Genomic DNA, 15,609 nt, shown 5'->3' with positions numbered 1-15,609 from the left:
AGAAACTGCAGGCAGACAGACCCATGCACACACAGAGAGCCCAAGACTATCAGCAACAATTAAAAAAAAATCAAGGACACAAAAGGCCTCTACAGAGCACCTGCTGAGCTAAAGATGCTATCCCCAGAGAGGACAGCAGCGCAGGCCACCCAGCCCCACACCCTCAAGGAACTCATCTGTTGCCCTCATCCCTGGGTCTGAAACATGAATCTATCTCCCCACTGCCTCCAAAAGCCAGCTGCCCCAGCCCCCCGCCACCAGCAACTAATACACTTCTAAGACACCATATTTCTATCACAGCAAGACAAGAGAGCAGAGGTGTCATTGGGCTCTACTTGACTGATGTGACAGCTGCGGTTAGCCACACGTGTCAACAAGAGATGTGAACTCGACAGTTTATGCTAAAAATCTCGCTGCTGAGAGGACCTGACCCCTTCCTCTCACAGACGTCCAGACAGCAGTGACCTCAGCTGTGAAGCAAAAAGAGACTCATGGACTTGTCTGAGGGAGAGCCTTGTGAGGCCATCACTGCCATGGCCACCATGCAAGAATCTGCCCCCATAAATGCTCTCTCTGCTTTCCTGAAACACCTAGTCAACACCACCACACCTCTTTAATCAGTTGCCAGATTCCTTAGTGCTACAAGGGAGGAAGTACTGCCTCATATCTAACCTGACCTCTGATTCCTGCCATTTGAGGCCACTCTTCTCACTCCATCATAGTGCAAGCGCAATCCTCCCCAAATCCAGCCCCTCTGGGACTCACCTGTGATGTGCATCATCCGTGCACTGTCAAAGGCGTGTGATTCCCCGGCTTTGAGCTGTTCTCCTCCAACTCGTTAGTGCTCTGGGGTGACAAGCCAGTTCTAGAATTCCTCTCTTGGTATTTTGGATCAAGACCACAGCTGGCCCTCGGAAGCCTGTGACATTTTCTGGGACTCTGGGGAAGTACACCGGGGCCTTTCTACTTGGGTGTCCTCACAGTGGTGACAGCCAGAAACTCTAGATTCTGCAGACAGATCCTGCCTCTGAACTCAGCACTTCCAGGAATCCCACCTGAGGGAAGGCTGGGGGATGCCCAAGGCCCCTCTCTGCCTCCACTGGGAACCCTGTAGTTTTTGTTTGACATTTTGTGTTTCTTGAGCCTCAGGGACCACCAGGCATGGCCTCTCTGCGCTATCTTCTCTCTGCTCCCCCCTCAGCATTTCCTGCATGGAGGGCTGGTATGGCGACTGCTTGAACAAGTAATCAAAACCTCTGGAAGGGAATTCCAGGAGACTGCAAGAAAAGTACAGAACTGGGATTCTGGCCCTCAAGTCCTGGCTCCACCAGTGAGACAGAGAACAAGGAACAATACAGAACTGTCCTTCCCTACCAAATTTTGGACACAGAAAAGAAACTTTCTGCTGTGGGACAAAGCGCAGGAGGATCAGATAAATCTGTTCTGCCAGAACAATTTCAGAAGCCCATACACCCTCACAGTCACCTCTCCTCCCTCTAGTCTCCCCCACCACTGCTGCCACCAGGGCAGTAAAGGGAAGTCCCAGGCTTGGGTCCCCAACACCTCCCACAGAACTACCATGGACCCCATCACAGAGTCTCCGAGTTTTCCACACTAATGGGTACAGCTGAGCAAGCTCCAGGCACTGGCTCTTAACAGCAGGTGGCAGTTGTCAAAGAGGCTGGGGAGGCAGCAATGGCTTGTGGGGACCCAAGGGTCCCAAGTCTACAAGGAGTCCACAACTGCCAAATGCCCGAACTAGACCCCAGCCTAAGATTTCTGCCAGAAAGTGGCATGTGGATAGGGAAGGCTGTGTGGGACCAGAGAGTAGAGATGAGGCCTGAGGTTCAATTTCATTGTCACTTTCCAACAAGTGTTAGAGGAAGGTGCCACTGCCCATGGGCACCCTGCCAAAAGCTGTGCCGGCGTTTGCTTGCCTCTGTGTGCGGATGGATGCCTGCCTGAGAAAGTGTGACTCTCTCCCCACCTAATGCCGCTGGGTACCACGAACCAAACAAGAACTTGCTTTCAGAGAAGGTGTGGTTGGGCCACTACAAGGGGCTGTTTTGGGACTATGTCTGGCTGGTTTTGGAGGAAGGTCAAGAGCCTGGTGCCACAGAACTGAAAGTCTCAGGAACACCACAGGTACAGTCATCTGTCCCCACAGATCGCCCTTATGGCCATGTGTTGATTCATGCTATGGGGATAAATGTCACCAATGTACATTTATGCCAAGTCATCACACACCATGTACATCTGCAATGTTTGTCAACTTTGTCTCAGTCAAGCCAGAAAGAAGTAAATTTTAATTTAAAAATAATCTGTCCTAGTAAGACTGCCTTCCTGGCTGCCTGCCTCTGAGAACTTTGAAATTCACTAGTGAATTCACAAAAGGCTTCCAGGAGAAAGGAAACGTGCACTGGGGTACCAAAAAGGAGAAGACTCAGAACCCCTGCAAAGAGACAGTGCCCGGGGTCTCAGTGCCCCTCCCACAAGGCAGGTCTAAACCACCTAAGGCAGGGGCTCTCAACCTTCCTAACACTGCAACCCTTTAATATAGTTCCTCATATTGTGGTAACCCCAACCATAAAGTTATTTTTTTTTTAAGATTTATTTATTGTATATGAGTGCTTTATCTTCAGAAGAGGCCATCAGATAACATTATAGATGGTTGTGAGCCACCATGTGCTTGCTGGGAATTGAACTCAGAACCTCTGGAAGAGCAGGCGGTGCCCTTAACCACTGAGCCATTTCTCCAGCCCCCCCATAAAGTTATTTTCGCTGCTACTTCATACCTGTAATCTTGTTTCTATCATGAATTGTAATGTAAATATCTGTTTTCCTATGGTTTTAGGCGACCTCTGTGGAAAGGGCCATTCGACAACATCCGCCCCTCGCCCTCCTCCCCTGTCCCCCCCCAACCCTGCAAAGGTTCATGACCCATAGGTTGAGAACCACTGACCTAAGTGAACCTTGTCACCCAAAGAAGCAGCCCTCTCCTCATCTTTTGTTATGTCTTGGTCTCTCCCCATTCCTGACAGCCTCAGCACCAGAAAAAGTTTCTAGATTGGCGCACTGAGGCCAGGGCAGCAACTGCCAGGCTGGGCAAGAGCCACAAGGCAGGGCAGTCAGCAGCAATGGCCCAGCCCTGTGCTGAGCGACAGAGAAAGGCACCTTCTCTTTTGGCCACGCCCTCACCCGCATAGCATCTCTGGGCCCAGAGCCACAAATGCCACAGGAGAGACATGAAGCCTACCTAGTCTTCTCACGGGAAGAACAATTCTCTTTGAGCCCCAAGGATCAGGAAGCTAAATCTTTTTTTTCCCCCCTAAGATTTATTTATTTACTATATATACAACATTCTGCCCGCATGTGCACCTGCCCGCCAGAAGAGGGCAGTAGATCTCATTGTAGATGGTTGCGAGCCGCCACGTGGTTGCTGGGAATTGAACTCAGGGCCTTTGGAAGAAAATGCTAGTGCTCTTAACCTCTGAGCCATCTCTTCAGCCCTAGGAAGCTAAATCTTAAATTCAACAGGCACATGGATGGCCAAGTCCGGCTCTCAGCTTTTCCTACATACAATGGCTCCCAGCATCTCCAAGTGAGAGGGAAGAAAGGGTGAGCAGAAAGAAGAAACGAGTATTCGGTGCAGAAGAAACGCAGCTAGACACAAGAGAGAACTTCCCCTCCATTCCAGGCTATCAGCACACCAGATGGATTCTAGTTCCTGGGGTCTTACTTCACAGGCCATCGGGGTCTGTTTGAGAAGGCGCTTTGGGTCTTCTGTAAGCCAGGCCAAAGAAAGCACCGTGAGCCCATTGATGGAGGGGCTGAGTTCTGGTTCCTGTCAGCATCCTCACAGAGTCCTGTGACTAGCCTAGGGGTGGAGTGGCATTTGTCCACAGTCCCCAAGCAAGAGACAGCCCAACCTTCTCTAAGGCAGGCAGCTAAAACAGCACCGAGGGTGGCTCAGTTGACTTTGGATATTGGTCTGGAAGCTGTCCAGCAGCAGGGTGGCCTCAGGGACCTGTTTTACCTTTTAGAGACTGTCTCCCTCTGTAAGTGAAAGATCACGGGGCTAACCCTGGATTGTGATGGCTGTCCTATGCCATCAACATACTAAAAGCTATCGAACCCAACACTTTAAACAGGCAGAGCTCGGATCTGTAACTGTTACCTCCATAGAGCTGGGGCGTGTTACAAAGACAAAGAAAATAGGAAAGCCAGTTGTCCTGAGTTTGCTGAGTTCCCAGTGTGCCAGCACCCAGTGTTGTAGCTAAATCTGCAGCCACAGCAGGCAGCTTTCTGGGCATCTGGACCTCATCACTGCAGATATAGATATAGATATAGATATAAATATAGATATGTGCGTGTGTGTGTATGTACGCACCTTCCCCCTTTTGTTTTGATTTGATTTGATTCAGGGGCTTATCATGTAGCCTGTGCTAGGCTAAAAATCACAACCCCCCTGCCTCAAGTACTGGAACTTGATCCTGGTCTTTAGAACAGACATGCTACAGCATATCCCTCCTGGATACCCCTCCCTCACTCTAAGGATGAAGCTTAGACCCCAGAGGCCAGCTGAGGCCAGCGGGCTGGATGCCCTAAGGATTTCCCAATGCTGGCTGGCCGTGTCTCTCCATGCAGGCCACTCAGCAAGACTACCAGGTGATTGGGACATCTGAGACACAAGAACACCGTGACTTCTACTCTGAGGTACTAAATTGTGGGAAGCTCTTCTGTGTGTGTGTCCACCTCTCACGCTGGTGACCCCACCCCAAGGACAGTGGCTCAGAACCACCTAGCAATGACCCACTTACAACATGCACTTACGTGGGTTGGAGTTACCATACCAGAAATCCAGACTTTTCTATTATTGGCTGACAGAAACAATTCAATATATGTGAGCACACTAGATTTCAATAAAACCTATTTTCAAAGCTGAGGAAAAAAAATCTAGATGTGTTATCTCATAAGAAATAAGTCAGCAGGATATGGTGGCGCACCTCTGTAATTTCAGCACTCAAGAGGCAGAGGCAGGCAGATCTCTATGAGTTTGAGCCAGCCTGATCTACAAGCTGTCCAGGACAGCCAAGGCTACACTGTCTTGAGCCAAGAAAAACCCTGTCTTGAAAAACAAAACAACACACACACACACACACAAAGAAAGAAAGAAAAAGAAAGAAAGAAAGAAAGAAAGAAAGGTGTCCAAGTTTTTCAATGCCTGGTTTACTGAAGGAACTGGAATCTCTCACCTCAGACTGTGTTCAGTCTATCACAGTGAGGGGGTGTGAAAAGAAAAGCCCAGACTCACAGAGTATTTATTTTACCTTGATTTATTGACAAGGATGGTGCACACAGGGTGGACAAAGCAGAACTTTCAGAGGTTGGGTCTTTACTCCACCATGGGATCCCAGAGATAAAACTCAAGTCATCAGGCATGGCAGCAAGTACCTTCATACACAGGGACTCTCTGCCAGTCTTATTTTTATATATATACATTTTTTTTGATAGGGTTACAAGTATTCAGGCTGGTCCTGAACTCCCAATCTTCCTGCTTCCACCTCCCAAGTGCCGGGGACTGTGAGTGTGCACCACCACACCTAAGTCTTTCAAATCCCACACCTAAGTCTTCCATATCCCTTGATACCGACATCAGACTTTCCCAGTGGTGGTTTCTAGGGTCAACTGAATATGGACTCTGCAACCTTGCACTCAGTGGGAGATTAAGGATGGTTCTAGACTCTAGAACCTAGAGCTTCATATTGATTGCTGATGACAGCAGCTTGCTCAGTTCTGTGGCTCTTCTAAATACTGACAAAGTTCTCTAACATTAACATCTGTAAAAATCCCCACAGATCTGACCTGGACAGCCTTTCTCATGACAAGGATTACGCTTTCCAAAATTCTGACTTTTGCTTGAAGGCTTGAATTTCACCATTGGCAACAGACATTGCTGGGTGTTTTTCTTGGAAATAATAGATAGACCAACTCCATTCTTTTGTTTGTTTTTTGGTTGGTTGGTTGGGTTTTTTGTTTGTTTGTTTGCGCAATTGTCTACTCAGCCTTCACTCGGAATGACCGTTATTTGTCAGTCATTTTCTCAAATGAGAACATCGGTCCATGAAAGAAGTGGTTAGTTCAGCTTGTAACTCAAACAGATGCCCAGGCACTCGGGCTTCTGGTGCTTTCTACCCATTTTTGTTTCAGAAAACATTTAAAAAGATGTCTACTCATTCCAGGGCCCAGGCTCAGTGAGCTCAGTATTTTCACTGCTTCACCAAAGACTGGTGATCATTTGTTCAGATGTCCTGGGGAAGAGCACAATGGCTGGGCCAGTTGGTGCTGTGGCCTTGACTCACATGAAGCATCAGCGTCTTCGCCCACCACTGCCTTGGCATCAAAGCCGACTCCTGTGAGCATGTGAAGCACTTCAGTGCTCTTGCTGTAACTGCCCTGACCTTAAGGAACCCTCTTGGGAGCTGCCTCACGAAGCATACTTTGGGAACTGCTATCACAGGGAACCTTGTGTAATCATCCTGGGGGTAACAGCCCCTGAGTGACTAGCTCTATTCTCCAAGGAGTCCCCCTGAGGCGTCAGAAGTTTAACTTGCTGGCGGACACACACAGGCAGCTCCCCACCCCAACCCCGACTCCTAGCCACATGTGTGTTCCCTTTGTATTGGCTCCTCAGAATGTGCAGCTCTTTCCCTCTTTCCCATTACCCCATCTCCTGAGGAGCTTGGGAGCTCACATCTACTCCAGAGAAATCCCAGTAGCTAAAGCTTTGGCTCCTCCCACCTTCCCACCCCCTACCCCCCACCCCCCCCCCCCCCCCCGCCCGCTCCCTGTCACACTGCTGCCCCCACCAACCCAGCCCCAGCAGAAGACTAGGTGGGATGGAAGGAAGCCAGGTAGGTATCCTTGACAGCCTCAGACCTCTTGGACAGGTTCAGTCCTCCCTCCTCTGCATCCCATCACAGCCAGCATGGTTCCCAGCATCAAAGAGCTAATCCAATTTCACTGCTGTGTTTCTCCCTTCGCCTCCTGCAATGCCAGGATTGATTTGGAACCAGGGCGGCCTTTATTAAAGTGATGCTTTTTCTACTCGAGGGAGACTAACGCTGGGAGAGGGAGCCCTCCCCCACCAATTAACTCCACACTGCGGGCTCACTCAATTCCCAGGCCCTGCCCTTGAGGTTTGCCTCTAACTTCTCTGGGTTCCAGGGGTGAGGCGGAACCTCAGTCCTCATAGGTTTTCATGCAGCCTCCCTCCACACCTGAGCTGTGATGGGATGATGGCTCTCTCCTCCCTCATGTCTCCGTCCCTCCCACCATCTGATCTTTGGCCCCTCCCTGGAGCCTGTGGCTGCACCAAGGGGTCTCCATGGGTGACTGTGAACTTGGGAAGCCAGGCCCAAAGAAGATGGAGATGAAGGGCTATGTGGTTTTTTGTTGTTGTTGTTGTTGTTGTTAATATGCTTTCCCCTAAAGACACACAGGAGAGAGACATGGAGAAGCCTTGTGAGGCCCGCTCTTCAGGGGCCCTGCAGCAGCCTCCAATGCTCTTCTCTGCTCCGGGAAGCTATGGTGGGCAGAAAGTAAGGCCACATATGACAAAGAACTTCTTTTCCATACAGTCATTAAAACTTCCCCAGTTACTTCTCAAAGTAGAAGTCCAACACATCTGGGTCATTAGTTCAGACCAACCAATGAGAATGGAAATCCGTTTTTCTTAAGTTCTCCAGGCCTTAGAGCACAGGGGCTGTCTGGAGGACCCAGGTAACATGGACAACAAAAAAAATCCCAAAGGAATAATAAAGTCTGAGGCAAGTGATATGCCAGGGATCTTTATCTGGCGTCACACTTTGTAGGGTGCATTAAGAATCTACACTGACCCTGCAAATGTGTACAATTGTTTTGTGTCAGTTAAAAATAGACATTAAAAAAAAAAAATAGGGTCTCACTATGGAGTCCAGGCTTGCTTCAAACTCACAAAGATCTACATGCCTCTACCTCCTAAGTACTGACGTTAAAGGACACCATATCCAGATGTGTGTGTGTGTGTGTGTGTGTGTGTGTGTGTGTGTGTGTGTGTACACATATATGAGCCCAGTGATGGCTAATACTAAAGAGGCTGAGGTGGGAAGAGTGGTCAGTTTAAGACCACCCTGGGATACTCTGCAAGTTCCAGGCCAGCCTGGGCTACACAGTAATACCCTATCTCAATGTGCACATATGCAAGAACATGCATGCGCGCGCGCGCGCACACACACACACACACACACACACACACACACACACACACGCACGCACTCACTCCCAAGGTAAGCCTGAATGGTCCGCCTCACTTGACTACAATGCAGCACACCAAAGGTCTCCTGGCCCCAACTCTGCATCACCACCAGACCCCCCCTCCCCCCGGCTGGTATAGGAGTATGGAAAGAGTTAAGCTTCTCCCTCCCAAGCCCACCCTCAGAGTAAACCCCCATCCCAGATCCCAGCTTTTCCTTCATTTCTGTTTCCCATCTCCCTAGTGCCATGCTCACAGACACAACCACCTGCACTCACTATTAAGAGGCAGGCAGTGGTAATGGGAAAATTCCACCTCTAATTGCAGTATTCCCTAATTGCCGCTCCAGAGCCACCACATCAGTCCAATTATAGGCCGCCCAGACAGGGTTCTCCGTGGCCGAGGACTCCCTGCCCCACTCAGAGGCGCCTGCCCTTGCAAATGTCATAAGGGAACCTCCCTGACTCCAAGGGGCCCAGACTTCCCAGTGCTGAGTACTTGGGCCCTTCCGTTCCTGATAGCCCGGGAAGGGTGGCTATGCTTCCAGAGCCCGCGTTGGCTGCGTGCCAGCAGCAGCTTCCTCAGTCCTCGAGCCTGCTCCCTTCCTCTCTACCCCCAGCACAGTACCTGCTATCAGGAGTGCTCCTCTTGTGTGCTATGGATCCCCCAGAGTTCTGAGATCTTCCCAGCCTCTCTTTCAGAGAGTGGCTTAGTCTCTCCAAATAGGAAGTAGAAGGAAAAGAGCTCTGCTTCTTCATTGTAAAATAGGGCCATCGAGAGCTACTCCAGGAAGGAGGGACAGGAGTTATACAAGTCCTTTTCTGAACTGCTGTATTAGAGAGAGCAGGAGGTACGTGGGGCTGAGCTCTGCCACCTCCCACCCAGGCTCTGCCTTGTCTTATAACTCTTTCCACAACTGCAATCTTGAGATGCTGATAAAATGGCCAACAAATATCTGGGGGCTACTTGGAAACCACACTCTGGGTGCAACTCACACCTTGCTCCCCTATGTGGCAAGGGCTGGAAGGGCACCCAGAGTTCAGGACCTCAGCAGCAGGGCCCTGTGCCCAGGTCTGGAGACCGCCCTTGGAGGAAGTTTCCACAACTGCTCTTGTTTGCAATGCATCTGAGGAGCCCTGCCTCGTTTACTCTTGGGGCTAGCAGCTGAATGCTCCCCATAGCCCAAATTCAGATCCCCAGGTCCTCAGAGCTGGGATCTAGTCACCCGTTACCCCAGTGACCTCTTCAAATTGCCCAATCCAGAGGTGGAAATGACGGATGGCTGGGACAGGTCTTTCCCAGAAATTAAGCTCTGGTAAGAAACAGCTCACTGGGCATCGAGCAGAATTGCCTAGAAGTTGGAGGGCTGAGGTTCAGTGAGCATGCATTCTGTTTGTGGACAAGGACAGGACACTACTCACTCAGCTCTCACCCAGGCTGTTCCGGCACGTCCAGGAACTCATTCCCTTAACGCTCCTCCAAACAACCCATGTTGGGGGCAGACAGCTTAGCTCCACTCCACACACAGGATGACCGAGAATACGAATTTTGATTAACAATTTGCCCAACGTCGGAGCATGCTCAGAACCAGGCGGCACCCAGGCAATCTGTCCATCGTTGTCCTACTGCCTCTTAGGGGGGAAAATGTCATGTGGCATTTCTCCACCTAAACTACGTCGTTTCACTACAGGCCTCCTGGATGCCAAGAGAGTCCAAGGCTCAACCTCCATTTCCTGGCCTGGCTTCCGGCAGAGCAGATGGTGACTCATCAACCAGTTGTGTGTGTGGCTATTCACATGTCAGATGGCGCCAATCCAGGGAGCCGTGAACTACTGTGTAGATAGTATTAACAGTATTTACACAGTAATACCCTGCACGTGTCCCAACACGAGCCCTGTTCAAGGCACCATTCCCAGGCTCTCACAAATGGCATTCGTCACAGCTGTCACGAGTCCTCTGTGATCACTTTTTCACTTGTCAGTGATCACCGGTGCTTCTCACCCAGCACGGCACACTGCAGACTGTCAAAAGGCTAACTGTTAATCCTGGCACCAGGGAAGCAGAGGCAGGCAGATCTCTGAGTTTAGGGCCAAGCCTGGACTACAGAGCGGAGTTTCAGAACTGCAAGAGCCACCCAGACAAAACCCTGTCAAGCGGTGGCACCCACCTATAATCCCAAGGAGGCTGAGGCAGAAGGGTCATGAGATGGACAACTGCCTTAGCTCTATAGTGAGTTCAAGGCCAGCCTGGGCTATATAACAAAATCCTGTCTCAAAACAACAACAACAACAAGGCCATAGTTACTGCCAAATGGTTGTGGAAACTAATAAACTAGCTTAATAACTTGCTAAGGCACACTGGGGCACACTGTACAAACCAGGAGTGGTAGCACATGACTGAAACCCCAGCTCTCAGAAAGCCAAAAGTAGAAGGCAAAAAGGATTGATTAAGACCACCCTTGGCTAAACGGGACCCTGACTTTAAAAAAAAAAAGTTTACTGCTGTCTGTTGTGTTTGTTACCACGTCCACAGTGCCTGGGACAGTGGCAGGTGGTGGTGGTGGTAATGTACTAATAAAATACTTGTCACATGCATAAATAAGGCCACACACTACATAATTAGTGTATTAGCTATAACCAAATACCTGACGAGAAGTAAAAAGGAAAGAGGTGGGGTTTTTTTGGTTTTTTGGTTTTGGTTTTTTTTTTTGTTGGTTCTGGGCTCTAACTTCAGGGGCTAGAGGAAGGCATGGGGACTGGGGTGAGGAAGGCATGGGGACAGGGGTGAGGAAGGCATGGGGACAGGGGTAAGGAAGGCATGGGGACAGGGGTGAGGAAGGCATGGGGACAGGGGTGAGGAAGGCATGGGGACAGGAGTAGCATGGAGCTGTCCCTATGAGAACACACACATGGGCAGATCAGGAAGCACAGAGCAGGGGGAACGATGGTGCCCAGTTGGCTTCTTTTTTTCTTTTAATTCGGTCCAGGACCCCAGCCTACAGAGCGATGCTGTCACATGCAGGCCGGCCTACTCCTTCAGGGAATCTTCTTGGGAAAAGCCCTCATCAATAGCAAAGGTGAAAGTCATTGGTGTCCCAGGCGTTTCATAATGCGGACCAGCTGACCATTGAGACCAAGCATTACACTGGCCCCCGGGATTAGCGCCCGAGTCCACCTGGCTCTGCCTTGCCCTTCCTGTTCTAATCACCCGCTGAATCAAAGCCTTCGTTTCTTCCTCTGGCTGGCCACTCCAATCCCTAAACGGTATCCTCCTAGCCTGCACACTCACCTGCGATATCTAGCTCAAGACAAGCCAACTTGGCTAGAGAGCCAGAGCCTGTCTAGCCCGGGCAAGTCTACCTAAGCAACCCCAAAGCCAAAGGAAGCAGGATTCTACTGTCAGCCACGAGTGTGCCTCAGCTCCAGGCATCCCCCCTCATTGTCTTCCCTTGTGTCTGCTTCTCACACTGCACAGGTTCAGCAGAGATTAGAGGGAGGACTCCGTCAGGGTAGGACAAGGTGAGAGCCACTCAAGGTCAGATGTGCCCAGACCCAGGAGGACTCAGGTAGTCATCCTGCCCCCTGGCCCATCTCTGCAGTATTAGGGGTAGGTAGCCTTGTAGCATCTACCTGGAAACGGTCTGAATGGAAAGAGCTAAAACCAGCTGCAGCTGCAGTGTGGTCAGGATAAAACCAATGCTCCTCACAGGTGAGGCCAGTCAGACTCCGGCAGGGAATCGGCAACCTACAGACAGCCAATGCCTCCCCCCTTCCCCAGGCCCCAAAGCAGAAGGAAATGTGTTTGTACAACCCCCCCCCCCAAAAAAGGATCCCAAGCTGTTTGGGGAAAGCTTGTGGAGTGCTGGAAAAACAAAACAAAACTGACTCACAACAGGGGACTGGCCCCTGCTCCTCCGGAGAGTGACTAGACACCTACCTCTGTGTCCTCTCCCTCCACAGTCCTAGGGTCCCAGTGCCTCCACAGGCCAGGTGCAGAGGGTAAAGGATGAAGATTAAGTTTCTGTGATCCTAAGAAAAAAGCCCCAAAGCAAAGGGAGTCCTATGGTATGAGGCCAAGGCTATGTCAAAGAGCAGAACAGGACTGAGGAGAGAGCCCCGGTTCAGATGGCGTTTGTTAGCCATTCTCCAGGAGTTTAGGAATGACTAGGGCTACATCCCCCAGATCAAGCCACGGGCGCAGTGCGATGGCAGGCCCCTGAAACTGCCTCACCTCTGGGGCCTGACATAAGCCGAAGCTCGCAGTCTGGCTAGCCAGGACACAAGGCACGTCCCATTGCATCACAGCCGCTGTGGCCCTGCCCTCTGGTATGGTCTGAGGAGTGTCAGACATGTTCACTTCTTCATTCTTAAAGTAGCCCAGTGGCTGGACTTGATGTAAACTGAGGCTGGCGGTGAGGTGGGGGGGGGGGGGTAGCTGAAAGGATTAAGGGCCTCTGGTCCTGCTTCTCCTCAGTACCTGGGTGATGAAGTGCCCAGGTTTCTGTCAGCTAGAGATTGGACTGAGGACAATCTATCACATTGGAGCCGCCTCCCGCCCACAGCAGCGGGAGAAGAGGAGAGAACCTATCCCAGGTTCCTCCAATCTGACCCCAGTCTTCTTTCAAGTGTCCTCTGAAAACCTAAGGGTTTTCTCCTCTGCCCACCCCATTTCCACCCTCTCCCTCCCTCTGCCCTCTCCACACTGCAGTGGTCCTGCTGGGCCAGCGCCGCCTCTGTCCTTGTGCTGGCTTCTTCCGCGGCATGCCAAGGAAAGAGACCTCCACCTGCACGTCAGGAGTGGGGATGTTGAAAAGGGAGACCCCGTGCCGCTAGAGGCACCTGTGGAATGTAGGAAGGCAGGAAAAAAACAGAGCACCTGGGTTAACGGGATGAGATGGCGAAAGATGAGGCCTCTCTCTAAGTTAAAATAGAGCAATTCGTGGTGGTGGGAGGAGAGAGTTATGAAAGGCAAATAGAAGAGTCTAGAAAGAGGAATGGGTTTGTTTGGCCCTGAGGACCAGAGCTGGAGCAGCGACAAGCCGCCCTAGGTGATGCTGAGTCATGAGATTTGAAGGGACATCTCCATTTCCCTGGTCGCGTCCCAGACTGCTCCCCTGGACCCTCACTTCCAGAGTTCTTCTAGTCTGGGGCCCCCAACCTCGCACGCGCGACCTTCCCCTCTCCTCCCACGACGGCAGTGCCGCAGATCCCCGAAGCTTGACCAGGGGCAAAAGAGGCAAGCTGGAGACGGCGCAAGCAGGCGGGGGATGGGCGACACGCGAGTAGGGGCGTCCAGGGACAAGAAACGCCATCAATAGAGCGGGAGGGTGCAAGGGACCCTCGGCCCTTCCGCCTTGCAGCTCCCCGCACAAACCCGCAGAGGCGCCTCCTTCTCTGGATCCCGGGCTCCGGCTCCCCCAAGCCCGTGGCGCGGCAAACTCCCCGCAAAGGACGGTGCGGGCGCCTGGTCCCCTTTGTCCCAAACTTCCGCGACCCCACCCACCCTTAAGAGACCGATGCCTTCAGCACCTGGACTCAGAAGCCGGGATGGAGAAACTTTGGAGGGGGATAGGACTCACCCGAGGGCGACCCCGACGCAGCAGGAGAGATCTGCGGTCCCCGACGGGAAGCAGCAACCGGCTGCAGGGATGCGGCGCTGGCGACGGTCCAGCGGCGGCGGCCGTTCCCTAGGGGCGCGGAGTCCCCGCTCCGCCCCGGGCCCAACTCCGCTCCGAAGTGCCTTTGCCGCAAGACTTGCTGAGCTTAGCAGTCTGCGCCCGGGCGGAGGGAGGGGCTGATCGATGGGCGAGCGCGAGCGCGGCGAGCGCTGCAGTAAGGGGAGGAGACCAGGCGGGCGGCGCGGGAGGGCGGGCACGCGCCGGGAGGTGCGGGGCGGGCCTGCCTGCGGGACTGTCCTCGGTGCGCAGCGAGCTGGGCGCCGCACCCCCGCCTCGCCTCCTGTCAAGGTCAGGGAGGCCGCTCCCGGGACACGAAGAGGAGGGCAGGGTAGGGAGCCTGCTACCCTCCACCCCAAGTGGCTTGGCTTTCTAGAGCCGGCTTCCACCTGACCTCAGCAACCGCTCACTGCCACCCAAGGCTAAGTAGTTGGGCGCAAGAGGGCCCATAGCCATTTTGGAATCAATGGACCCCTTTCCTCTCCCCTCCCCTCGCAGGAAGGCCACCTGCACCTAGAGCGGTCCCTGGGAATGGTAGGGATACTGATCATCATAAAAGATAGATGAAGAGGAGGGTCCCTAGAAGAGGGAGGCAGGCTGTGGGCTGTGGAAATAGGGTATGGAGGGCTGAAATGTACTTTAGGAGGGAAGAGATAGGAAGACAACTAAATGAGGGCTTTTTCACGCATTTGTTTTCTAAAAGTGTAAGACGTGGCTGAGAAGGTGGAGATTACCCGCTGGTTGCTGATAGAGAAACAGCCCCGAGGCCCTGAGCCAAAAGCAGCTTCCTGTGCCATAGTGCCTGGGGAGAAAGGATTGCAGCACCGCTGACCTAACCAGAATTGCCGGGCGCTAGAAGAATTCCTTGCTGCAAAATCTACTTTAAATATTTTTAAAATTGCATTTGTTATTTATTATTTTCACACACACACACACACACACACACACACACACACACAAACACACACACACTGAAGTCAGAGGACAATTTGCAGTAATTATTGCCCCGTTCTACCATGTGCGCCCTAAGATCCAAGTCTAGTAGTCAGATTTGGCAGCCCACTGAGGCACCTTACAGGATTCTTTTGGAGTTTACTTTTTCTTTTCTTTTTGTTTGTTTGTTTGTCTGTCTGTTTTGAGACAGGGTTTCCTCCATGTAGCCTCAGCTGTCCTGGACTCACTTTGTAGACCAGGCTGGCCTCAAACTCCCAGCGATCCGCCTGCCCCTGCCTCCCTAGTGCTGGGATTACAGGCATGGGACACCTCCGTCAAGCACGGAGTCGGCTTTTATAATGGCAGCACCCTGCCTTTCTCCTGGATGTCAGACAGAGGGCCGGAGTCAGCCCTCGATACATATTTGCTCTTTGAGAAAACGGGAGGTGGGATGAGTGGAAGATGAGGGAGTGCAGAGAACCGGGCAGGACTCAGGGCTGTGAATGACAAGAGGCAAAACAGGGGACTTTCAGGTCCTAGCCCCAGTGACGCCAGAATTCTAAGGCCATCTCAGGTCCGCTTACTTCATCTGAAGGGAGTAGGTGACAGCTTCTCAGAGGCTGCCACGAGACAACGGCCCCAGCGTAGCCACCACAGGACAGTCTGAAGGAAGTGTAAGACTCTCTCTCGCTCTCTCAGCCTACGTCTG

At 51.9% G+C, this 15,609-nt stretch overlaps 1 protein-coding gene across 1 annotated transcript in view; it reads right to left on the bottom strand.

The window, feature by feature from the left end:
- Nucleotides 1–14,081, bottom strand: part of Syt2 (synaptotagmin 2) — a 102,047-nt gene extending 87,966 nt beyond the window's left edge. Inside the window, exon 1 of the mRNA XM_051147453.1 lies at nt 13,872–14,081. The gene's annotated coding sequence lies outside the window, so the exon portion shown is untranslated. The remainder of the gene's footprint in view (nt 1–13,871) is intronic.
- Between the last annotated feature and the right edge of the window lie 1,528 nt (nt 14,082–15,609).

The sequence above is a fragment of the Acomys russatus genome, chromosome 6, assembly GCF_903995435.1.
Source record: "Acomys russatus chromosome 6, mAcoRus1.1, whole genome shotgun sequence".
In the NCBI taxonomy this organism is placed as follows: Eukaryota; Metazoa; Chordata; class Mammalia; order Rodentia; family Muridae; genus Acomys; species Acomys russatus.
The sequence above is the reverse complement of the archived record's forward strand: the minus strand, read 5'-3'. Positions and strand labels throughout refer to the sequence as shown.